Below are 25,345 nucleotides of genomic sequence, written 5' to 3'. Positions count from 1 at the left end.
CGACGTCTGGACGCTGCGCTGAGAGACATTGCTGGATGGGGCCGAGGACAGCGGAGGTGAGGTTGTGGTTGCAGGCGAGGAGACGGTAGTGCCTGTGTCCTCAGAGGGGGGTTGGATCTCAGTGGCAGGTTGGGGCACAGGGGGAGAGGCAGTGGTGCAAACCGGAGGCGGTGAACGGGCATCGTCCCACCTTGTGGGGTGCTTGGCCATCATATGCCTGCGCATGCTGTTGGTGGTGCCTCCCCAGCTGATCTTGGCGCGACAAAGGTTGCACACCACTGTTCGTCGGTCGTCAGGCGTCTCTGTGAAAAACTGCCAGACCGTAGAGCACCTTGACCTGTGCAGGGTGGCATGGCGCGAGGGGGCGCTTTGGGAAACAGTTGGTGGATTATTCGGTCTGGCCCTGCCTCTACCCCTGGCCACCGCACTGGTTCGGCCTGTGCCCATACCCTCACTTGGCCCTCCGCGTCCTCGGCCGCGTCCACATCCTCTAGGCCTACCCCTACCCCTCAGCATGCTGTATTACCAGTGATTTGATTTCCCAGGCAGGAAAGAAATTGGCGCAAGGCTGCACTCAACCGTAGCTGGTTGCGTCTGATTTTTGTACGTTCTCCACGCAGCACACACGTACACGGAGACCTTAGGACTGACACAGGCAGGCCAAATATAATTTTTTCGCTTTTTTGCAAAGGGAAGGCCCCACTGCGTATATTCAATGAACAATACGTTTAATAACTGTGGTGTGGCCCTGAAAAAGTGTCACACAACTTTAGTGTAGCAGAGTTATTAACTCTGGCAGAGCAGGTATTTGCCAGTCAGGAAAGACAATGGCGCAAGCCTGCAGTAAACCGTAGCTGGTTGCGTCTGATTTTTGTACGTTCTCCACGCAGCACACACGTACACGGAGACCTTAGGACTGACACAGGCAGGCCAAATATAATTTTTTCGCTTTTTTGCAAAGGGAAGGCCCCACTGCGTATATTCAATGAACAATAACTGTGTTGTGGCCCTGCCTACACAATTCTGTCCCTGTAGTATCAATGGAGGGTGCAATGCTCTGCACAGACGATTTTTAGAAAAAAAAAAAAATGCAACACTGCTAACAGCAGCCAGCACAGTACTGCACACGGTTAAATTTGGCCCTAGAAAGGACCGTTGAGGTTCTTGAAGGCTACACTCACTCCTAACACTCTCCCTGCCTAAGCACCACTTCTGTCCCTAATGCCGGGTGCAATGCTCTGCACCGCCGATTTTGAGAAAAAAAAAAAAAAAGCAACACAGCTAACAGCAGCCTGCACAGTACTCCACACAGTTAAATGTGGCCCTAGAAAGGACCGTTGAGGTTCTTGAAGGCTACACTCACTCCTAACACTCTCCCTGCCTAAGCACCACTTCTGTCCCTAATGCCGGGTGCAATGCTCTGCAGAGCCGATTTTGAGAGAAAAAAAAAAACCCACTGCTAGCAGCAGCCTGCACACAGGTAGATGTGGCCCTAAGAAGGACCTTTGGGGTTCTTGAAGCCTACACTCACTACTAACACTCTCCCTACAGCAGCTCAGGCACCAGCAGCACTGTCCCTCAGCTAACTCACAAGGCATGTGTGGCGAGCCGCGGGAGGGGCCGACTTTTATACTCGGGTGACATCTGATCTTCCCAGCCACTCACAGCAGGGGGGTAGTATAGGGCTTGAACGTCACAGGGGGAAGTTGTAATGCCTTCCCTGTCTTTCAATTGGCCAGAAAAGCGCGCTAACGTCTCAGAGAGGAAACTGAAAGTAACCAGAACACCGCGTGGTACTCGTTACGAGTAACGAGCATCCCGAACACCGTAATATTCGCACGAATATCAAGCTCGGACGAGTACGTTCGCTCATCTCTAATAATTATATATGTACAGCTGATATAAGCTATACATCCCCTGTATATAGTGATATAGACCATGCTGGTATAACCTGGGTATCTGCTGTATATAATTATATATGTATAGCTGGTATAAGTTATACATCTCCTGTATATAGTGATATAGACCATGCTGGCATAATCTGGGTATCTCCTGTATAGAATTATGTATGTACAGTTGGTATAAGTTATACATCCCCTGTATATAGTGATATAGACCATACTGGTATAACCTGAATGTCTCCTGTATATAAATATATATGTATAGCTGGTATAAGTTATACATCTACTATATATAGTGACTAGTAATTATTAGTACATTATAGTCCCAGTGTTTCTGGTGGCACATCACACACACAGTCGCTTGATTACCACACAAGACAAACACATCTTGGCTCCTCCCACAGCAGTGACATCACCACAGATCCTTCAGCCCACCGGATCTCTGTGGTGTAGGTAGGTCAGTGTGTTCTGTCAGGACTGTCGAGTTGTTAGAAATTATAGTACCAGTGTTTCTGGTGGCGCAATGCGCCACTCGGCTCTGCTGCATGGTACATACATTATGATCCCCACACATCACACACACACAGCTTGGCTTCTCCTACAGCAGTGACATCACCACAGGTCCTTTAGCCCACCGAATCTCTGTGGTGACGGTAGGTCAGTGTGTTCTGTCAGGATCGCTGAGTTGTGTCTTTTGAGATAATAATTAGAGATGAGCGAACGTACTCGTCCGAGCTTGATATTCGTGCGAATATTAGTGTGTTCGGGATGCTCGTTACTCGTAACGAGTACCACGCGGTGTTCCGGTTACTTTCAGTTTCCTCTCTGAGACGTTAGCGCGCTTTTTTGGCCAATTGAAAGACAGGGAAGGCATTACAACTTCCCCCTGTGACGTTCAAGCCCTATACCACCCCCCTGCTGTGAGTGGCTGGGGCGATCAGATGTCACCCGAGTATAAAAGTCGGCCCCTCCCGCGGCTCGCCACACATGCCTTGTGAGTTAGCTGAGGGACAGTGGTATCGTGCTGGAGCTGCTGTAGGGAGAGCGTTAGGAGTTAGTGTAGGCTTCAAGAACCCCAACGGTCCTTCTCAGGGCCACATCTAATAGTGTGCAGTACTGTGTTAGCACTGTATTTTTTTTTTTTTTTCAAAATTCGATCTGCAGAGCATTGCGCCCTGCAATAGGGACAGAAGTGGTGGTTAGGCAGGGAGAGTGTTAGCAGTGAGTGTAGGCTTCAAGAACCCCAACGGTCCTTTCTAGGGCCACATCTATCCGTGTGCAGTACTGTCCAGGCTGCTGTTAGCAGTGTTGCATTTATTTTTTTTTCTCAAAACCGGCTGTGCAGACCATTGCGCCCGGCATTAATACTACAGGGATAGAATTGTGTAGGCAGGGCCAGAAGACATACATTATTCATTGAATAGACGCAGTGTGGCTTGTCCTTTGAAAAACAAGGGAAAAAATTCTATTTCGCCTGCCTCTGACAGTCCTCAGGGCTCTGGGTACGTGTGTGCTGCGTGCAGAACGTTAAAAAAAATCAGACGCAGCCAGCTACGTTTTACTGCAGGCTTGTGCCAATTTTTTTCCTGCATGGGAAATCCCTGATCTGCTGGAGCCAATAACTTTGCATCACTGCAGTTCTCTGACACATTTGCAGGGCCACAACACAGTTATTAAACTTAGTAGTATTCATTGAATAGACGCAGTGTGGCTTGTCCTTTGAAAAACAAGGGAAAAAATTCTATTTCGCCTGCCTCTGACAGTCCTCAGGGCTCTGGGTACGTGTGTGCTGCGTGCAGAACGTTAAAAAAAATCAGACGCAGCCAGCTACGTTTTACTGCAGGCTTGCGCCAATTTTTTTCCTGCATGGGAAATCCCTGATCTGCTGGAGCCAATAACTTTGCATCACTGCAGTTCTCTGACACATTTGCAGGGCCACAACACAGTTATTAAACTTAGTAGTATTCATTGAATACATGCAGTGTGGCTTGTCCTTTGAAAAACTAGGGAAAAAATTCTATTTTGGCTGCAGGCTTGCGCCAATTTCTTTCCTAGCTTGGAAATCACTGGTAATACAGCATGCTGAGGGGTAGGGGTAGGCCGAGAGGACGTGGACGCGGCCCAGGACGCGTGGGCCCAAGTGAGGGTGTGGGCACAGGCCGAGCTCCTGATCCAGGTGTGTCGCAGCCGACTGTTGCGCGATTAGGAGAGAGGCACGTTTCTGGCATCCCCACATTCATCGCCCAATTAATGGGTCCACGCGGGAGATCTTTATTAGAAAATGAGCAGTGTGAGCAGGTCCTGTCGTGGATGGCAGAAAGTGCTTCGAGCAAGCTATCATCCACCCAGAGTTCTGCGCCGTCCAGTGCTGCAAATCCAAATCCTCTGTCTGCTGCTCCTCCTTCCTCCCAGCCTCCTCACTCCACTACAATGACACATGCTCAGGAGCGGGAAGACTCCCAGGAACTGTTCTCGGGCCCCTGCTCAGATTGGGCAGCAGTGGTTCCTCTCCCACCAGATGAGTTTATCGTCACTGATGCACAACCATTGGAAAGTTCCCGGGGTCCGGGGGATGAGGCTGGGGACTTCCGGCAACTGTCTCAATACCTTTCAGTGGGTGAGGAGGACGATGACGATGAGACACAGTTGTCTTGCAGTGAGGTAGTAGTAAGGGCAGTAAGTCCGAGGAGGAGCGCACAGAGGATTCGGAGGAAGAGCAGCAGGACGATGAGGTGACTGACCCCACCTGGTGTGAAACGCCTACACAGGACAGGTCTTCAGAGGGGGAGGCACGGGCAGCAGCAGGGGAGGTTGCAAGAGGCAGTGCGGTGTCCAGGGGTAGAGGCAGGGCCAGACCAAATAATCCACCAACTGTTTCCCAAAGCACACCCTCGCGCCATGCCACCCTGCAGAGGCCGAGGTGCTCTAAGGTCTGGCAGTTTTTCACCGAGACGCCTGACGACCGACGAACAGTGGTGTGCAACCTTTGTCGCGCCAAGATCAGCCGGGGAGCCACCACCAACAGCCTCACCACCACCAGCATGCGCAGACATATGATGGCCAAGCACCCCACAAGGTGGGACGAAGGCCGTTCACCGCCTCCGGTTTGCACCGCTGCCTCTCCCCCTGTGCCCCAACCTGCCACTGAGATCCAACCCCCCTCTCAGGACACAGGCACTACCGTTTCATGGCCTGCACCCAAACCCTCACCTCCGCTGTCCTCGGCCCCATCCACCAATGTCTCGCACCGCACAGTCCAGCCGTCGCTAGCGCAAGTGTTGGAGCACAAGCGCAAGTACTCCGCCACGCACCCGCACGCTCAATCGTTAACCGTCCACATAGCCAAATTTATCAGCCATGAGATGCTGCCATATAGGGTTGTGGAAACGGAGGCTTTCAAAGCTATGATGGCGGCGGCGGCCCCGCGCTACTCAGTTCCCAGTCGCCACTACTTTTCCCGATGTGCCGTCCCAGCCCTGCACGACCACGTCTCCCGCAACATTGTACGCGCCCTCACCAACGCGGTTACTGCCAAGGTCCACTTAACAACAGACACGTGGACAAGCACAGGCGGGCAGGGCCACTATATCTCCCTGACGGCACATTGGGTGAATTTAGTGGAGGCTGGGACAGAGTCAGAGCCTGGGACCGCTCACGTCCTACCCACCCCCAGAATTGCGGGCCACAGCTCGGTGGTGGTATCTGCGGCGGTGTATGCTTCTTCCACTAAAGCACCTTCCTCCTCCTCCTCCTCCAACGCAACCTCTGTCTCGCAATCAAGATGTGTCAGCAGCACGTCGCCAGCAGTCGGTGTCGCGCGGCGTGGCAGCACAGCGGTGGGCAAGCGTCAGCAGGCCGTACTGAAACTACTCAGCTTAGGAGATAGGAGGCACACGGCCCACGAACTGCTGCAGGGTCTGACAGAGCAGACCGACCGTTGTCTTGCGCCGCTGAGCCTCCAACCGGGCATGGTCGTGTGTGACAACGGCCATAACCTGGTGGCGGCTCTGCAGCTCGGCAGCCTCACGCACGTGCCATGCCTGGCCCACGTCTTTAATTTGGTGGTTCAGCGCTTTCTGAAAAGCTACCCACGCTTGTCAGACCTGCTCGTAAAGGTGCGCCGGCTCTGCGCACATTTCCGCAAGTCCCACACGGACGCTGCCACCCTGCGCACCCTGCAACATCGGTTTAATCTGCCAGTGCACCGACTGCTGTGCGACGTGCCCACACGGTGGAACTCTACGCTCCACATGTTGGCTAGGCTCTATGAGCAGCGTAGAGCTATAGTGGAATACCAACTCCAACATGGGCGGCGCAGTGGGAGTCAGCCTCCTCAATTCTTTTCAGAAGAGTGGGCCTGGTTGGCAGACATCTGCCAGGTCCTTCGAAACTTTGAGGAGTCTACCCAGGTGGTGAGCGGCGATGCTGCAATCATTAGCGTCACCATTCCTCTGCTATGCATCTTGAGAAGTTCCCAGCAAACCATAAAGGCAGCCGCTTTGCGCTCGGAAACAGGCGGGGGAAGACAGTATGTCGCTGGATAGTCAGAGCACCCTCCTGTCTATATCTCAGCGCGTTCAGGAGGAGGAGGAGGAGCATGAGGAGGAGGAGGAGGAGGAGGGGGAAGAGATAGCTTGGCCCACTGCTGACGGTACCCATGCTGCTTGCCTGTCATCATTTCAGCGTGTATGGCCTGAGGAGGAGGAGGAGGATCCTGAAAGTGATCTTCCTAGTGCGGACAGCCATGTGTTGCGTACAGGTACCCTGGCACACATGGCTGACTTCATGTTAGGATGCCTTTCTCGTGACCCTCGCGTTACACGCATTCTGGCCACTACGGATTACTGGGTGTACACACTGCTCGACCCACGCTATAAGGCGAACCTTCCCACTCTCATTCCCGAAGAGGAAAGGGGTTCGAGAGTGTTGCTATACCACAGGACCCTGGCGGACAAGCTGAATGTAAAATTCCCATCCGACAGCGCTAGTGGCAGAAGGCGCAGTTCCGAGGGCCAGGTAGCAGGGGATGTGCGGAGATCGAGCAGCATGTACAGCCCAGGCAGTGCAACAGTCTTTAAGGGCCTGGACAGCTTTATGGCTCCCCACCAAGACTGTGTCACCGCTCCCCAGTCAAGGCTGAGTCGGCGGGAGCACTGTAAAAGGATGGTGAGGGAGTACGTAGCCGATCGCACGACCGTCCTCCGTGACGCCTCTGCCACCTACAACTACTGGGTGTCGAAGCTGGACACGTGGCCTGAACTAGCGCTGTATGCCCTGGAGGTGCTTGCTTGTCCTGCGGCTAGCGTCTTGTCGGAAAGGGTGTTTAGTGCGGCTGGGGGAATCATCACAGATAAGCGTACCCGCCTGTCAACCGACAGTGCCGACAGGCTAACACTCATCAAGATGAACAAAGCCTGGATTTCCCCAGACTTCTCTTCTCCACCAGCGGACAGCAGCGATACGTAAGCAATACGTAGGCTGCACCCGCGGATAGAAGCTACGTTCTCTCTCACCATCCAAAACGGGGACATTTCTGCTTCATCAATCTGTGTCTAATATTCCTCCTCCTCCTCCTGCTCCTCCTCCTGAAACCTCACGTAATCACGCTGAACGGGCAATTTTTCTTAGGGCCACAAGGCTCACTCATCTAATTTTTCTAAACAATTTTTATATGTTTCAATGCTCTTAAAAGCGTTGAAACTTTAACTTGAACCAATTTTTCGTTAAACTGGGCTGCCTCCAGGCCTAGTTACCACTTAAGCCACATTAACCAAAGCGATTAATGGGTTTCACCTGCCATCTTGGTTGGGCATGGCCAATTTTTACTGAGGTACATTAGTACTGTTGGTACACCAATGTTTTGGGGCCCTCACCTACAGTGTAATCATAGCAATTTGTATGTTCTTCGCCTGCACTCATGGTACAGAAGTGTGTGTGGGGTTGGCCTACACTTTAGCTACATAAATGTAACTTGGGCCTTGGCTATACTGCAGCTACTGAAATGAAACTAAGACTGCGCTCCCACTATACTGCTGCTTCGGAATTGTTCCTGGGGCCTGTGTAGGCTGCTACTATTACTGAAATGGAACGAAGACTGCGCTCCCACTATACTGCTGCTTCAGAATTGTTACTGGGGCCTGTGTAGGCTGCTACTATTACTGAAATGGAACTAAGACTGTGCTCCCCCTATAATGCTGCTAGTGATATGTTAGTGGGGCCTGTCGCTAATGCTACGCCTGAGATGTTACTAATTCTGGGCTCTGCCTATACTGCTGCTAATGGTATGTCTCTGGGGTGTGGAAACAGAGGCTTCCCAAAGACATGATGGCGGCGAGGCCATTTCCCACCAACGCTGTTACTGTTAAGGTGCATATAACCACGGACACGTGGAGAGGACACGTAGTGCCTCAAAAACATCCCCCGCCACGGCCCACTTAATCCTGGCCACATTCCGAAAACCAACAAAATAAAACCGTGCTACTAGGTCCGCAGTCACCACCACATTACCACCAACGCGGTTACTGTTAAGGTACATATTACCAGTCTGACTGGGGCATGCAGTGTGGGCCGAAGCCCACCTGCATTAAGCACGACATTACTACCTCAGCTGTGTTGGGCAATGCAATGGGATATTTTTGTGTATTGCCGGTGGGTTCCAGGGAGCCACCCATGCTGTAGGTGCACACGGAGTTTAACCTACATGTGTCCACTTGTAAAGAACCCCAGTCTGACTGGGGCATGCAGTGTGGGCCGAAGCCCACCTGCATTAAGCACGACATTACTACCTCAGCTGTGTTGGGCAATGCAATGGGATATTTCTATGTACCGCCGGTGGCTTCCTGGCACCCACCCATGCTGTGGGTCCACAGGGAATTATAAATGCATCTGTTTCCACTTCTAAAGAACCCCAGTCTGACTGGGGCATGCAGTGTGGGCCGAAGCCCACCTGCATTAAGCACGACATTACTACCTCAGCTGTGTTGGGCAATGCAATGGGATATTTTTGTGTATCGCCGGTGGGTTCCAGGGAGCCACCCATGCTGTCGGTCGACAGGGACTTCACAATAGGGAGTTGTACCTGCCTGTGTCTATGAATTAAAAAGCCCGGTCTGACTGGGGCATGCAGACACCTTGACAGAATGAATAGTGTGTGGCACATAGGTTCCCCATTGCTATGCCCACGTGTGCAGCTCCTGATGGCGGTGGCACAGGATTCTATTTCTCATTGCTTCTGTACAGCATTGTGGGCTATCGCCCCGCCCCTTTTAAAGAGGGTCGCTGCCTAGCCGTGCAAACCGTCTGCAGTGTGTGCCTGCGGTTCCTCCTCATGGCAGACGCACTTCTAAATAGACATGAGGGTGGTGTGGCATGAGGGCAGCTGAAGGCTGCGCAGGGACACTTTGGTGTGCGCTGTGGGGGGGAGGGGGGGGCAGTTGGGCAGCATGTAACCCAGGAGAAGTGGCAGTGCAGTGCCATGCAGGCAGTGATTGTGCTTTGTTGGAGGTAGTGTGGTGCTTAGCAAAGGTATGCCATGCTAATGAGGGCTTTTCAGAAGTAAAAGTTGTTGGGAGGGGGGGCCCCCACTCTTGCCGCTATTGTGGCTTAATAATGGGACCTGCGAACTTGAGATGCAGCCCAACATGTAGCCCCTCGCCTGCCCTATCCGTTGCTGTGTCGTTCCCATCACTTTCTTGAATTGCCCAGATTTTCACACAAGGAAACCTTAGCGAGCATCGGCGAAATACAAAAATGCTCGGGTCGCCCATTGACTTCAATGGGGTTCGTTACTCGAAACGAACCCTCGAGCATCGCGAAAAGTTCATCCCAAGTAACGAGCATTTTGGTGCTTGCTCATCTCTAATCTTCAGTCTAATGCTCTCCCAACTGAGCTATTTCGGGTGCATACACAACTTTTTATGATATTCTAAGACCGTCATATTTGTGGTTTGTGATCTTTTCCACAAAGAAAACTCCAAACATCAACAAAGGAAAAGAGAAATCAAAATCATAATCAACATACGCTGCAGAAAACCAAGATTGTGTCTGGGACCGTCATTTTAACACTCTTCTGACGGACTTGCTTTGTCTTGCTTTATTTTTAGAATTTTCCCAAACTGCCAGACTTGCTGCTGATTTCGCACTTTCACGGGTGCCAGAACTACAACAAACGAAGAGAGAAAAGAGAATCAAGTACACTTATAGCAACCTGCCGAAACCCGGGATTGAACTAGGAACCTTTAGATCTTTAGTTTAACGCTCTCCCAACTGAGCTATTTCGGGTGCATACACAACTTTTTAGGATATTCTAAGACCGTCAAATTTGTGGTGTTTTGATCTTTTTCAGGGAGAAAACTCCAAACATCGACAAAGGAAAAGAGAAATCAAAATCATATTCAACATAGGTTGCAGAAAACCAAGATTGTGTCTGGGACTGTCATTTTAACACACTTCTCACGGACCTGCTTTGTCTTGCTTTATTTTTAGAATTTTCCCAAACTGCCAGACTTGCTGCTGATTTTGCACTTTCACGGGTGCCAAAAATACAACAAACGAAGAGAGAAACGAGAACCAAGTACGCTCATAGCAACATGCCGAAACCCGGGATCGAACCAGGGACATTCAGATCTTCAGGCTAACGCTCTCCCAACTGAGCTATTTCGGCTGCATACACAACTTTTTATGATATTCTAAGACCGTCAAATTTGTGGTGTTTTGATGTTTTCCATGGAGAAAACTCCAAACATCGGCAAAGGAAAAGAGAAATCAAAATCATATTCAACGTACGCTGCAGAAAACCAAGATTGTGTCTGGGACCGTCATTTTAACACTCTTCTGACGGACCTGCTTTGTCTTGCTTTATTTTTAGAATTTTCCCAAACTGCCAGACTTGCTGCTGATTTTGCACTTTCACGGGTGCCAAAAATACAACAAACGAAGAGAGAAACGAGAATCAAGTACTCTCTTGGCAACCTGCCGAAACCTGGATCGAGCCAGGGACCTTTAGATCTTCAGGCTAACGCTCTCCCAACTGAGCTATTTTGGCTGTGTTAACAACTTTTTATGATATTCTAAGACCGTCAAATTTGTGGTGTTTTGATGTTTTCCATGGAGAAAACTCCAAACATCGGCAAAGGAAAAGAGAAATCAAAATCATATTCAACATAGACTGCAGAAAACCAAGATTGTGTCTGGGACTGTCATTTTAACACTCTTCTGATGGACCTGCGTTGTCTTGCTTTATTTTTAGAATTTTCCCAAACTGCCAGACTTGCTGCTGATTTCGCACTTTCATGGGTGCCAAAACTACAACACACGAAGAGAGAAACGAGTACCAAGTACACTCATAGCAACATGCCGAAAACCGGGACCTTTAGATCTTCAGTCTAACGCTCTCCCAACTGAGCTATTTCGGCTGCAAGCACAACTTTTTACGATATTCTAAGACCGTCAAATTTGTGGTGTTTTGATCTTTTCCACGGTGAAAACTCCAAACATCGACAAAGGAAAAGAGAAATCAAAATCATATTCAAAATAGGTTGCAGAAAACCAAGAATGTGTCTGGGATTGTCATTTTAACACACTTCTCACGGACCTGCTTTGTCTTGCTTTATTTTTAGAATTTTCCCAAACTGCCAGACTTGCTGCTGATTTCGCACTTTCACGGGTGCCAAAACTACAACAAACAAAGAGAATCAAGTACACTCATAGCAACATGCCGAAACCCGGGATCGATCCAGGGACCTCTAGATCTTCAGTCTAATGCTGTCCCAACTGAGCTATTTCGGCTGCATACACAACTTTTTACGATATTCTAAGACCGTCAAATTTGTGGTGTTTTGATGTTTTCCAGGGAAAAAATTCCAAACATCGGCAAAGGAAAAGAGAACTCAAAATCATATTCAACATATGCTGCAGAAATCCTAGATTGTGTTTGAGACCATCATTTTAACACTCTTCTGACGGACCTGCTTTGTCTTGCTTTATTTTTAGAATTTTCCAAAACTGCCAGACTTGCTGCTGATTTCGCACTTTCATGGGTGCCAAAACTACAACACACGAAGAGAGAAACTAGAACCAAGTACGCTCATAGCAACATGCCGAAACCAGGGATCGAACCAGGGACCTTTAGATCTTCAGTCTAACGCTGTCCCAACTGAGCTATTTCGGCTGCAAGCACAACTTTTTACGATATTCTAAGACCGTCAAATTTGTGGTGTTTTGATCATTTCCACCGTGAAAACTCCAAACATCGACAAAGGAAAAGAGAAATCAAAATCATATTCAAAATAGGTTGCAGAAAACCAAGAACGTGTCTGCGACTGTCATTTTAACACACTTCTCACGGACCTGCTTTGTCTTGCTTTATTTTTAGAATTTTCCCAAACTGCCAGACTTGCTGCTGATTTCGCACATTCACGGGTGCCAAACTACAACAAACGAAGAGAGAAACGAGAATCAAGTACGCTCATAGCAACATGCCGAAACCCGGGACCAAACCAGGGACCTTTAGATCTTCAGTCTAACGCTCTCCCAACTGAGCTATTTCGGCTGCATACACAACTTTTTATGATATTCTAAGACCGTCAAATTTGTGGTGTTTTGATGTTTTCCACGGAGAAAACTCCAAACATCGACAAAGGAAAAGAGAAATCAAAATCATATTCAACATAGGCTGCAGAAAACCAAGATTGTGTCTGGGACCGTCATTTTAACACTCTTCTGACGGACCTGCGTTGTCTTGCTTTATTTTTAGAATTTTCACAAACTGGCAGACTTGCTGCTGATTTCGCACTTTCATGGGTGCCAAAACTACAACAAACAAAAAGAGAAACGAGAACCAAGTACGCTCTTAGCAACATGCCAAAACCCGGGATCGAACCAGGGACCTTTAGATCTTCAGTCTAACGCTGTCCCAACTGAGCTATTTCGGCTGCAAGCACAACTTTTTACGATATTCTAAGACCGTCAAATTTGTGGTGTTTTGATCTTTTCCACGGTGAAAACTCCAAACATCGACAAAGGAAAAGAGAAATCAAAATCATATTCAAAATAGGTTGCAGAAAACCAAGAATGTGTCTGGGATTGTCATTTTAACACACTTCTCACGGACCTGCTTTGTCTTGCTTTATTTTTAGAATTTTCCCAAAGTGCCAGACTTGCTGCTGATTTCGCACTTTCATGGGTGCCAAAACTACAACACACGAAGAAAGAAACGAGTACTAAGTACACTCATAGCAACATGCCGAAACCCGGGATCGATCCTGGGACCTCTAGATGTTCAGTCTAACCCTGTCCCAACTGAGCTATTTCGGCTGCATACACAACTTTTTACGATATTCTAAGACCGTCAAATTTGTGGTGTTTTGATCTTTTCCACGGTGAAAACTCCAAACATCGACAAAGGAAAAGAGAAATCAAAATCATATTCAAAATAGGTTGCAGAAAACCAAGAATGTGTCTGGGATTGTCATTTTAACACACTTCTCACGGACCTGCTTTGTCTTGCTTTATTTTTAGAATTTTCCCAAACTGCCAGACTTGCTGCTGATTTCGCACTTTCATGTGTGACAAAACTACAACACACGAAGAAAGAAACGAGTACTAAGTACACTCATAGCAACATGCCGAAACCCGGGATCGATCCTGGGACCTCTAGATCTTCAGTCTAACGCTGTCCCAACTGAGCTATTTCGGCTGCATACACAACTTTTTGCGATATTCTAAGACCGTCAAATTTGTGGTGTTTTGATGTTTTCCAGGGAAAAAATTCCAAACATCGGCAAAGGAAAAGAGAACTCAAAATCATATTCAACATATGCTGCAGAAATCCTAGATTGTGTTTGAGACCATCATTTTAACACTCTTCTGACGGACCTGCTTTGTCTTGCTTTATTTTTAGAATTTTCCAAAACTGCCAGACTTGCTGCTGATTTCGCACTTTCATGGGTGCCAAAACTACAACAAACGAAGAGAGAAACGAGAATCAAGTACGCTCATAACAACATGCTGAAACCAGGGACCAAACCAGGGACCTTTAGATCTTCAGTCTAACGCTCTCCCAACTGAGCAATATCGGCTGCAAGCACAACTTTTTATGATATTCTAATACCGTCATATTTGTGGTGTTTTGATCTTTTCCACGGAGAAAACTCCAAACATCGACAAAGGAAAAGAGAAATCAAAATCATATTCAACATAGGCTGCAGAAAACCAAGATTGTGTCTGGGACCGTCATTTTAACACTCTTCTGACGGACCTGCGTTGTCTTGCTTTATTTTTAGAATTTTCCCAAACTGGCAGACTTGCTGCTGATTTCGCACTTTCATGGGTGCCAAAACTACAACAAACCAAGAGAGAAACGAGAACCAAGTGCGCTCTTAGCAACATGCCGAAACCCGGGATCGAACCAGGGACCTTTAGATCTTCAGGCTAACGCTCTCCCAACTGAGCTATTTTGGCTGCGTTAACAACTTTTAATGATATTCTAAGACCGTCAAATTTGTGGTGTTTTGATGTTTTCCATGGAGAAAACTCCAAACATCGGCAAAGGAAAAGAGAAATCAAAATCATATTCAACATAGACTGCAGAAAACCAAGATTGTGTCTGGGACTGTCATTTTAACACTCTTCTGACGGACCTGCTTTGTCTTGCTTTATTTTTAGAATTTTCCAAAACTGGCAGACTTGCTGCTGATTTCGCACTTTCACGGGTGCCAAAACTACAACAAAAGAAGAGAGAAACGAGAATCAAGTACGCTCATAGCAACCTGCCGAAACCTGGGATCGAACAAGAGACCTTTAGATCTTTAGTCTAACGCTCTCCCAACTGAGCTATTTCGACTGCATATGCAACTTTTTACGATATTCTAAGACCGTCAAATTTGTGGTGTTTTGATGTTTTCCATGGAGAAAACTCGAAACATCGACAAAGGAAAAGAGAAATCAAAATCATATTCAACGTACGCTGCAGAAAACCAAGATTGTGTCTGGGACCGTCATTTTAACACTCTTCTGACGGACCTGCTTTGTCTTGCTTTATTCTTAGAATTTTCCCAAACTGCCAGACTTGCTGCTGATTTCGCACTTTCACGGGTGCCAAAAATACAACAAACGAAGAGAGAAACGAGAATCAAGTACTCTCTTGGCAACCTGCCGAAACCTGGATCGAGCCAGGAACCTTTAGATCTTCAGGCTAACGCTCTCCCAACTGAGCTATTTTGGCTGCGTTAACAACTTTTTATGATATTCTAAGGCCTCATGTCCACGGGGAAAATCAGATCCGCTGCAGATTCTACATGGAGAATCTGCAGCGGGTCCCTCCTGCCCCGCGGACATGAGCGCCGAAAATAGCAATTTAAAGCATTTACCTTTCCGGCGCGGGCGACGAAGCTCTGCTGTTCCTCACGGCCGGATCTTCATTTTCGGCCGGCGGATGAATTCCTGACGCCGGCGGCACGTCGCCGGCACGTCTTCGACGTGCCGCGCGCATGCGCCGGGCACATCCGCCGAGCCGAAGCAAGGGAGATGCGGCCGTGAGGAAGAGAAGAGCTTCGCGGTCCGCTGCGGGTGAGTAAATGCTTTTAAATTCCTATTTTAGGTCTCCCGCGGATCCGGACGGCTTCCATAGGCTTCAATAGAAGCCCGCGGGAGCCGTCCCCGCGGGAGATCCGCATGAAAATGGAGCATGGTCCAGATTTTTTCATGCTCCATTTTTTTTTAAATCACTTTTATTGACGATCCGCGGGTATTTATGTACCCGCGGGTGGTCAATGCATCCCTATGGGATGCGGATCCGCATGCAGGAAATCCGCTGCGGATCCTAAATCCTATTTTCCCCGTGGACATGAGCCCTAAGACCGTCAAATTTGTGGTGTTTTGATGTTTTCCATGGAGAAAACTCCAAACATCGGCAAAGGAAAAGAGAAATCAAAATCATATTCAACATAGACTGCAGAAAACCAAGATTGTGTCTGGGACTGTCATTTTAACACTCTTCTGATGGACCTGCGTTGTCTTGCTTTATTTTTAGAATTTTCCCAAACTGCCAGACTTGCTGCTGATTTCGCACTTTCATGGGTGCCAAAACTACAACACACGAAGAGAAAAACGAGTACCAAGTACACTCATAGCAACATGCCGACACCCGGGACCTTTAGATCTTCAGTCTAACGCTCTCCCAACTGAGCTATTTTGGCTACAAGTACAACTTTTTACGATATTCTAAGACCGTCAAATTTGTGGTGTTTTGATCTTTTCCACGGTGAAAACTCCAAACATCGACAAAGGAAAAGAGAAATCAAAATCATATTCAAAATAGGTTGCAGAAAACCAAGAATGTGTCTGGGATTGTCATTTTAACACACTTCTCACGGACCTGCTTTGTCTTGCTTTATTTTTAGAATTTTCCCAAACTGCCAGACTTGCTGCTGATTTCGCACTTTCATGGGTGCCAAAACTACAACACACGAAGAGAGAAACGAGTACCAAGTACACTCATAGCAACATGCCGAAACCCGGGATCGATCCAGGGACTTCTAGATCTTCAGTCTAACGCTGTCCCAACTGAGCTATTTCGGCTGCATACACAACTTTTTACGATATTCTAAGACCGTCAAATTTGTGGTGTTTTGATGTTTTCCAGGGAAAAAATTCCAAACATCGGCAAAGGAAAAGAGAACTCAAAATCATATTCAACATATGCTGCAGAAATCCTAGATTGTGTTTGAGACCATCATTTTAACACTCTTCTGACGGACCTGCTTTGTCTTGCTTTATTTTTAGAATTTTCCCAAACTGCCAGACTTGCTGCTGATTTCGCACTTTCACGGGTGCCAAAACTACAACAAACGAAGAGAGAAAAGAGAATCAAGTACGCACATAGCAACCTGCCAAAACCCAGGATCGAACCAGGGACATTTAGAACTTCAGTCTAATGCTCTCCCAACTGAGCTATTTCTGCTGCATACACAACATTTTATGATATTCTAAGACCGTCAAATTTGTGGTGTTTTGATGTTTTCCACGGTGAAAACTCCAAACATCGACAAAGGAAAAGAGAAATCAAAATCATATTCAAAATAGGTTGCAGAAAACCAAGAATGTGTCTGGGACTGTCATTTTAACACACTTCTCACGGACCTGCTTTGTCTTGCTTTATTTTTAGAATTTTCCCAAACTGCCACACTTGCTGCTGATTTCGCACATTCACGGGTGCCAAAACTGCAACAAACGAAGAGAGAAACGAGAATCAAGTACGCTCATAGCAACATGCCGAAACCCGGGATCGAACATGGGACCTTTAGATCTTCAGTCTAACGCTCTCCCAACTGAGCTATTTCGGCTGCAAGCACAACTTTTTACGATATTCTAAGACCGTCAAATTTGTGGTGTTTTGATCTTTTCCACGGTGAAAACTCCAAACATCGACAAAGAAAAAGAGAAATCAAAATCATATTCAAAATAGGTTGCAGAAAACCAAGAATGTGTCTGGGACTGTCATCTTAACACACTTCTCACGGACCTGCTTTGTCTTGCTTTATTTTTAGAATTTTCCCAAACTGCCGGACTTGCTGCTGATTTCGCACTTTCACGGGTGCCAAAACTACAACAAACGAAGAGAGAAAAGAGAATCAAGTACGCACATAGCAACCTGCCAAAACCCGAGATTGAACCAGGGACCTTTAGATCTTCAGTCTAGCGCTCTCCCAACTGAGCTATTTCAGCTGCAAGCACAACTTTTTACGATATTCTAAGACCGTCAAATTTGTGGTGTTTTGATGTTTTCCAGGGAAAAAACTCCAAACATCGGCAAAGGAAAAGAGAACTCAGAATCATATTCAACATAGGTTGCAGAAATCCTAGATTGTGTCTGGGACCATCATTTTAACACTCTTCTGACGGACCTGCTTTTTCTTGCTATATTTTTAGAATTTTCCCAAACTGCCAGACTTTCTGCTGATTTCGCACTTTCATGGGTGCCAAAACTACAACACACGAAGAGAAAAACGAGTACCAAGTACACTCATAGCAACATGCCGACACCCGGGACCTTTAGATCTTCAGTCTAACGCTCTCCCAACTGAGCTATTTTGGCTACAAGTACAACTTTTTACGATATTCTAAGACCGTCAAATTTGTGGTGTTTTGATCTTTTCCACGGTGAAAACTCCAAACATCGACAAAGGAAAAGAGAAATCAAAATCATATTCAAAATAGGTTGCAGAAAACCAAGAATGTGTCTGGGATTGTCATTTTAACACACTTCTCACGGACCTGCTTTGTCTTGCTTTATTTTTAGAATTTTCCCAAACTGCCAGACTTGCTGCTGATTTCGCACTTTCATGGGTGCCAAAACTACAACACACGAAGAGAGAAACGAGTACCAAGTACACTCATAGCAACATGCCGAAACCCGGGATCGATCCAGGGACTTCTAGATCGTCAGTCTAACGCTGTCCTAACTGAGCTATTTCGGCTGCATACACAACTTTTTACGATATTCTAAGACCGTCAAATTTGTGGTGTTTTGATGTTTTCCAGGGAAAAAATTCCAAACATCGGCAAAGGAAAAGAGAACTCAAAATCATATTCAACATATGCTGCAGAAATCCTAGATTGTGTTTGAGACCATCATTTTAACACTCTTCTGACGGACCTGCTTTGTCTTGCTTTATTTTTAGAATTTTCCCAAACTGCCAGACTTGCTGCTGATTTCGCACTTTCACGGGCGCCAAAACTACAACAAACGGAGAGAGAAAAGAGAATCAAGTACGCACATAGCAACCTGCCAAAACCCGGGATCGAACCAGGGACATTTAGAACTTCAGTCTAACGCTCTCCCAACTGAGCTATTTCTGCTGCATACACAACATTTTACGATATTCTAAGACCGTCAAATTTGTGGTGTTTTGATGTTTTCCACGGTGAAAACTCCAAACATCGACAAAGGAAAAGAGAAATCAAAATCATATTCAACATAGGTTGCAGAAAACCAAGATTGTGTCTGGGACTGTCATTTTAACACACTTCTCACGGACCTGCTTTGTCTTGCTTTATTTTTAGAATTTTCCCAAACTGCCACACTTGCTGCTGATTTCGCACTTCCATGGGTGCCAAAACTACAACACACGAAGAGAGAAACGAGTACCTAGTACACTCATAGCAACATGCCGAAACCCAGGATCGAACCAGGGACCTTTAGATCTTCAGTCTAACGCTCTCCCAACTGAGCTATTTCGGCTGCAAGCACAACTTTTTACGATATTCTAAGACCATCAAATTTGTGGTGTTTTGATCTTTTCCACGGTGAAAACTCCAAACATCGACAAAGGAAAAGAGAAATCAAAATCATATTCAAAATAGGTTGCAGAAAACCAAGAATGTGTCTGGGACTGTCATTTTAATACACTTCTCACGGACCTGCTTTGTCTTGCTTTATTTTTAGAATTTTCCCAAACTGCCACACTTGCTGCTGATTTCGCACATTCACGGGTGCCAAAACTGCAACAAACGAAGAGAGAAACGAGAATCAAGTACGCTCATAGCAACATGCCGAAACCCGGGATCGAACATGGGACCTTTAGATCTTCAGTCTAACGCTCTCCCAACTGAGCTATTTCGGCTGCAAGCACAACTTTTTACGATATTCTAAGACCGTCAAATTTGTGGTGTTTTGATCTTTTCCACGGTGAAAACTCCAAACATCGACAAAGAAAAAGAGAAATCAAAATCATATTCAAAATAGGTTGCAGAAAACCAAGAATGTGTCTGGGACTGTCATCTTAACACACTTCTCACGGACCTGCTTTGTCTTGCTTTATTTTTAGAATTTTCCCAAACTGCCGGACTTGCTGCTGATTTCGCACTTTCACGGGTGCCAAAACTACAACAAACGAAGAGAGAAAAGAGAATCAAGTACGCACATAGCAACCTGCCAAAACCCGAGATCGAACCAGGGACCTTTAGATCTTCAGTCTAGCGCTCTCCCAACTGAGCTATTTCGGCTGCAAACACAACTTTTTACGATATTCTAAGACCGTCAAATTTGTGGTGTTTTGATGTTTTCCAGGGAAAAAACTCCAAACATCGGCAAAGGAAAAGAGAACTCAGAATCATATTCAACATAGGTTGCAGAAATCCTAGATTGTGTCTGGGACCATCATTTTAACACTCTTCTGACGGACCTGCTTTTTCTTGCTATATTTTTAGAATTTTCCCAAACTGCCAGACTTTCTGCTGATTTCGCACTTTCATGGGTGCCAAAACTACAACACACGAAGAGAGAAACTAGAACCAAGTACGCTCGTAGCAACATGCCGAAACACGGGATCGAACCAGGGACCTTTAGATCTTCAGTCTAACGCTCTCCCAACTGAGCTATTTCGGCTGCAAGCACAACTTTTTACGATATTCTAAGACCGTCAAATTTGTGGTGTTTTGATCTTTTCCACGGTGAAAACTCCAAACATCGACAAAGGAAAAGAGAAATCAAAATCATATTCAAAATAGGTTGCAGAAAACCAAGAATGTGTCTGGGACTGTCATTTTAACACACTTCTCACGGACCTGCTTTGTCTTGCTTTATTTTTAGAATTTTCCCAAACTGCCAGACTTGCTGCTGATTTCGCACTTTCACGGGTGCCAAAACTGCAACAAACTAAGAGAGAAACGAGAATCAAGTACGCTCATAGCAACCTGCCGAAACCTGGGATCGAACCAGGGACCTTTAGATCTTCAGTCTAACGCTCTCCCAACTGAGCTATTTCTGCTGCATACACAACTTTTTATGATATTCTAAGACCATCAAATTTGTGGTGTTTTGATGTTTTCCAGGGAAAAAACTCCAAACATCGGCAAAGGAAAAGAGAACTCAGAATCATATTCAACATAGGTTGCAGAAATCCTAGATTGTGTCTGGGACCATCATTTTAACACTCTTCTGACGGACCTGCTTTTTCGTGCTATATTTTTAGAATTTTCCCAAACTGCCAGACTTTCTGCTGATTTCGCACTTTCATGGGTGCCAAAACTACAACACACGAAGAGAGAAACGAGAACCAAGTACGCTCATAGCAACATGCCGAAACCCGGGATCGAACCAGGGACCTTTAGATCTTCAATCTAACGCTCTCCCAACTGAGCTATTTCGGCTGCAAGCACAACTTTTTACGATATTCTAAGACCGTCAAATTTGTGGTGTTTTGATCTTTTCCACGGTGAAAACTCCAAACATCGACAAAGAAAAAGAGAAATCAAAATCATATTCAAAATAGGTTGCAGAAAACCAAGAATGTGTCTGGGACTGTCATTTTAACACACTTCTCACGGACCTGCTTTGTCTTGCTATACTTTTAGAATTTTCCCAAACTGCCAGACTTTCTGCTGATTTCGCACTTTCATGGGTGCCAAAACTACAACACACGAAGAGAGAAACGAGAACCAAGTACGCTCATAGCAACATGCCGAAACCCGGGATCGAACCAGGGACCTTTAGATCTTCAGTCTAACGCTCTCCCAACTGAGCTATTTCGGCTGCAAGCACAACTTTTTACGATATTCTAAGACCGTCAAATTTGTGGTGTTTTGATCTTTTCCACGGTGAAAACTCCAAACATCGACAAAGAAAAAGAGAAATCAAAATCATATTCAACATAGGTTGCAGAAAACCAAGAATGTGTCTGGGACTGTCATTTTAACACACTTCTCACAGACCTGCTTTGTCTTGCTTTATTTTTAGAATTTTCCCAAACTGCCACACTTGCTGCTGATTTCGCACTTTCACGGGTGCCAAAACTACAACAAACGAAGAGAGAAAAGAAAATCAAGTACGCACATAGCAACCTGCCAAAACCCGGGATCGAACCAGGGACCTTTAGATCTTCAGTCTAACGCTCTCCCAACTGAGCTATTTCGGATGCAAGCACAACTTTTTACGATATTCTAAGACCGTCAAATTTGTGGTGTTTTGATCTTTTCCACGGTGAAAACTCCAAACCGACAAAGGAAAAGAGAAATCAAAATCATATTCAACATTGGTTGCAGAAAACCAAGAATGTGTCTGGGACTGTCATTTTAACACACTTCTCACGGACCTGCTTTGTCTTGCTTTATTTTTAGAATTTTCCCAAACTGCCAGACTTTCTGCTGATTTCGCACTTTCATGGGTGCCAAAACTACAACACATGAAGAGAGAAACGAGAACCAAATACGCTCATAGCAACATGCCGAAACCCAGGATCGAACCAGGGACCTTTAGATCTTCAGTCTAACGCTCTCCCAACTGAGCTATTTCGGCTGCAAGCACAACTTTTTACGATATTCTAAGACCGTCAAATTTGTGGTGTTTTGATCTTTTCCACGGTGAAAACTCCAAACATCGACAAAGGAAAAGAGAAATCAAAATCATATTCAAAATAGGTTGCAGAAAACCAAGAATGTGTCTGGGACTGTCATTTTAACACACTTCTCACGGACCTGCTTTGTCTTGCTTTATTTTTAGAATTTTCCCAAACTGCCAGACTTGCTGCTGATTTCGCACTTTCACGGGTGCCAAAACTACAACAAACGAAGAGAGAAAAGAGAATCAAGTACGCACATAGCAACCTGCCAAAACCCGGGATCGAACCAGGGACCTTTAGATCTTCAGTCTAACGCTCTCCCAACTGAGCTATTTCGGCTGCATACGCAATGTTTTACGATATTCTAAGACCGTCAAATTTGTGGTGTTTTGATCTTTTCCACGGTGAAAACTCCAAACATCGACAAAGGAAAAGAGAAATCAAAATCATATTCAAAATAGGTTGCAGAAAACCAAGAATGTGTCTGGGACTGTCATTTTAACACACTTCTCACAGACCTGCTTTGTCTTGCTTTATTTTTAGAATTTTCCCAAACTGCCACACTTGCTGCTGATTTCGCACTTTCACGGGTGCCAAAACTACAACAAACGAAGAGAGAAAAGAGAATTAAGTACGCAGATAGCAACCTGCCAAAACCCGGGATTGAACCAGGGACCTTTAGATCTTCAGTCTAACGCTCTCCCAACTGAGCTATTTCGGCTGCATACACAACTTTTCATGATATTATAAGACCGTCAAATTTGTGGTGTTTTGATGTTTTCCAGGGAAAAAACTCCAAACATCGGCAAAGGAAAAGAGAACTCAGAATCATATTCAACATAGGTTGTAGAAATCCTAGATTGTGTCTGGGACCATCATTTTAACACTCTTCTGACGGACCTGCTTTTTCTTGCTATATTTTTAGAATTTTCCCAAACTGCCAGACTTTCTGCTGATTTCGCACTTTCATGGGTGCCAAAACTACAACACACGAAGAGAGAAACGAGAACCAAGTACGCTCATAGCAACATGCCGAAACCCGGGATCGAACCAGGGACCTTTAGATCTTCAGTCTAACGCTCTCCCAACTGAGCTATTTCAGCTGCAAGCACAACTTTTTACGATATTCTAAGACCGTCAAATTTGTGGTGTTTTGATCTTTTCCACGGTGAAAACTCCAAACATCGACAAAGAAAAAGAGAAATCAAAATCATATTCAACATAGGTTGCAGAAAACCAAGAATGTGTCTGGGACTGTCATTTTAACACACTTCTCACAGACCTGCTTTGTCTTGCTTTATTTTTAGAATTTTCCCAAACTGCCAGACTTGCTGCTGATTTCGCACTTTCACGGGTGCCAAAACTACAACAAACGAAGAGAGAAAAGAGAATCAAGTACGCACATAGCAACCTGCCAAAACCCGGGATCGAACCAGGGACCTTTAGATCTTCAGTCTAACGCTCTCCCAACTGAGCTATTTCGGCTGCAAGCACAACTTTTTACGATATTCTAAGACCGTCAAATTTGTGGTGTTTTGATCTTTTCCACGGTGAAAACTCCAAACATCGGCAAAGGAAAAGAGAACTCAGAATCATATTCAACATAGGTTGCAGAAATCCTAGATTGTGTCTGGGACCATCATTTTAACACTCTTCTGACGGACCTGCTTTTTCTTGCTATATTTTTAGAATTTTCCCAAACTGCCAGACTTTCTGCTGATTTCGCACTTTCATGGGTGCCAAAACTACAACACACGAAGAGAGAAACGAGAACCAAATACGCTCATAGCAACATGCCGAAACCCGGGATCGAACCAGGGACCTTTAGATCTTCAGTCTAACGCTCTCCCAACTGAGCTATTTCGGCTGCAAGCACAACTTTTTACGATATTCTAAGACCGTCAAATTTGTGGTGTTTTGATCTTTTCCACGGTGAAAACTCCAAACATCGACAAAAAAAAAGAGAAATCAAAATCATATTCAACATAGGTTGCAGAAAACCAAGAATGTGTCTGGGACTGTCATTTTAACACACTTCTCACAGACCTGCTTTGTCTTGCTTTATTTTTAGAATTTTCCCAAACTGCCACACTTGCTGCTGATTTCGCACTTTCACGGGTGCCAAAACTACAACAAACGAAGAGAGAAAAGAAAATCAAGTACGCACATAGCAACCTGCCAAAACCCGGGATCGAACCAGGGACCTTTAGATCTTCAGTCTAACGCTCTCCCAACTGAGCTATTTCGGCTGCAAGCACAACTTTTTACGATATTCTAAGACCGTCAAATTTGTGGTGTTTTGATCTTTTCCACGGTGAAAACTCCAAACCGACAAAGGAAAAGAGAAATCAAAATCATATTCAACATAGGTTGCAGAAAACCAAGAATGTGTCTGGGACTGTCATTTTAACACACTTCTCACAGACCTGCTTTGTCTTGCTTTATTTTTAGAATTTTCCCAAACTGCCAGACTTTCTGCTGATTTCGCACTTTCATGGGTGCCAAAACTACAACAAACGAAGATAGAAACGAGAACCAAATACGCTCATAGCAACATGCCGAAACCCGGGATCGAACCAGGGACCTTTACATCTTCAGTCTAACGCTCTCCCAACTGAGCTATTTCGGCTGCAAGCACAACTTTTTACGATATTCTAAGACCGTTAAATTTGTGGTGTTTTGATCTTTTCCACGGTGAAAACTCCAAACATCGACAAAGGAAAAGAGAAATCAAAATCATATTCAAAATAGGTTGCAGAAAACCAAGAATGTGTCTGGGACTGTCATTTTAACACACTTCTCACGGACCTGCTTTGTCTTGCTTTATTTTTAGAATTTTCCCAAACTGCCAGACTTGCTGCTGATTTCGCACTTTCACGGGTGCCAAAACTACAACAAACGAAGAGAGAAAAGAGAATCAAGTACGCACATAGCAACCTGCCAAAACCCGGGATCGAACCAGGGACCTTTAGATCTTCAGTCTAACGCTCTCCCAACTGAGCTATTTCGGCTGCATACGCAATGTTTTACGATATTCTAAGACCGTCAAATTTGTGGTGTTTTGATGTTTTCCAGGGAGAAAACTCCAAACATCGACAAAGGAAAAGA

At 45.8% G+C, this 25,345-nt stretch overlaps 5 non-coding genes across 5 annotated transcripts; all 5 read right to left on the bottom strand.

Annotated features, from left to right (window-relative positions):
- Positions 1-10,108: 10,108 nt before the first annotated feature.
- TRNAF-AAA (transfer RNA phenylalanine (anticodon AAA)) lies at positions 10,109-10,181 on the bottom strand. Its single transcript has one exon. It is a non-coding gene; the product is annotated as a tRNA-Phe (tRNA).
- Positions 10,182-14,669: 4,488 nt separating this feature from the next.
- TRNAF-AAA (transfer RNA phenylalanine (anticodon AAA)) lies at positions 14,670-14,742 on the bottom strand. The gene has a single exon. It is a non-coding gene; the product is annotated as a tRNA-Phe (tRNA).
- Positions 14,743-18,303: 3,561 nt separating this feature from the next.
- On the bottom strand, positions 18,304-18,376 carry TRNAV-GAC (transfer RNA valine (anticodon GAC)). The gene has a single exon. It is a non-coding gene; the product is annotated as a tRNA-Val (tRNA).
- A 2,983-nt stretch (positions 18,377-21,359) lies between these two features.
- Positions 21,360-21,432, bottom strand: TRNAF-GAA (transfer RNA phenylalanine (anticodon GAA)). The gene has a single exon. It is a non-coding gene; the product is annotated as a tRNA-Phe (tRNA).
- Positions 21,433-24,031: 2,599 nt separating this feature from the next.
- TRNAF-GAA (transfer RNA phenylalanine (anticodon GAA)) lies at positions 24,032-24,104 on the bottom strand. The gene has a single exon. It is a non-coding gene; the product is annotated as a tRNA-Phe (tRNA).
- Between the last annotated feature and the right edge of the window lie 1,241 nt (positions 24,105-25,345).

This window comes from Eleutherodactylus coqui, chromosome 3 (assembly GCF_035609145.1).
Source record: "Eleutherodactylus coqui strain aEleCoq1 chromosome 3, aEleCoq1.hap1, whole genome shotgun sequence".
NCBI lineage: Eukaryota > Metazoa > Chordata > Amphibia > Anura > Eleutherodactylidae > Eleutherodactylus > Eleutherodactylus coqui.
Note: the sequence above shows the minus strand (reverse complement) of the source record. Positions and strands in the feature narration are given on the sequence as shown.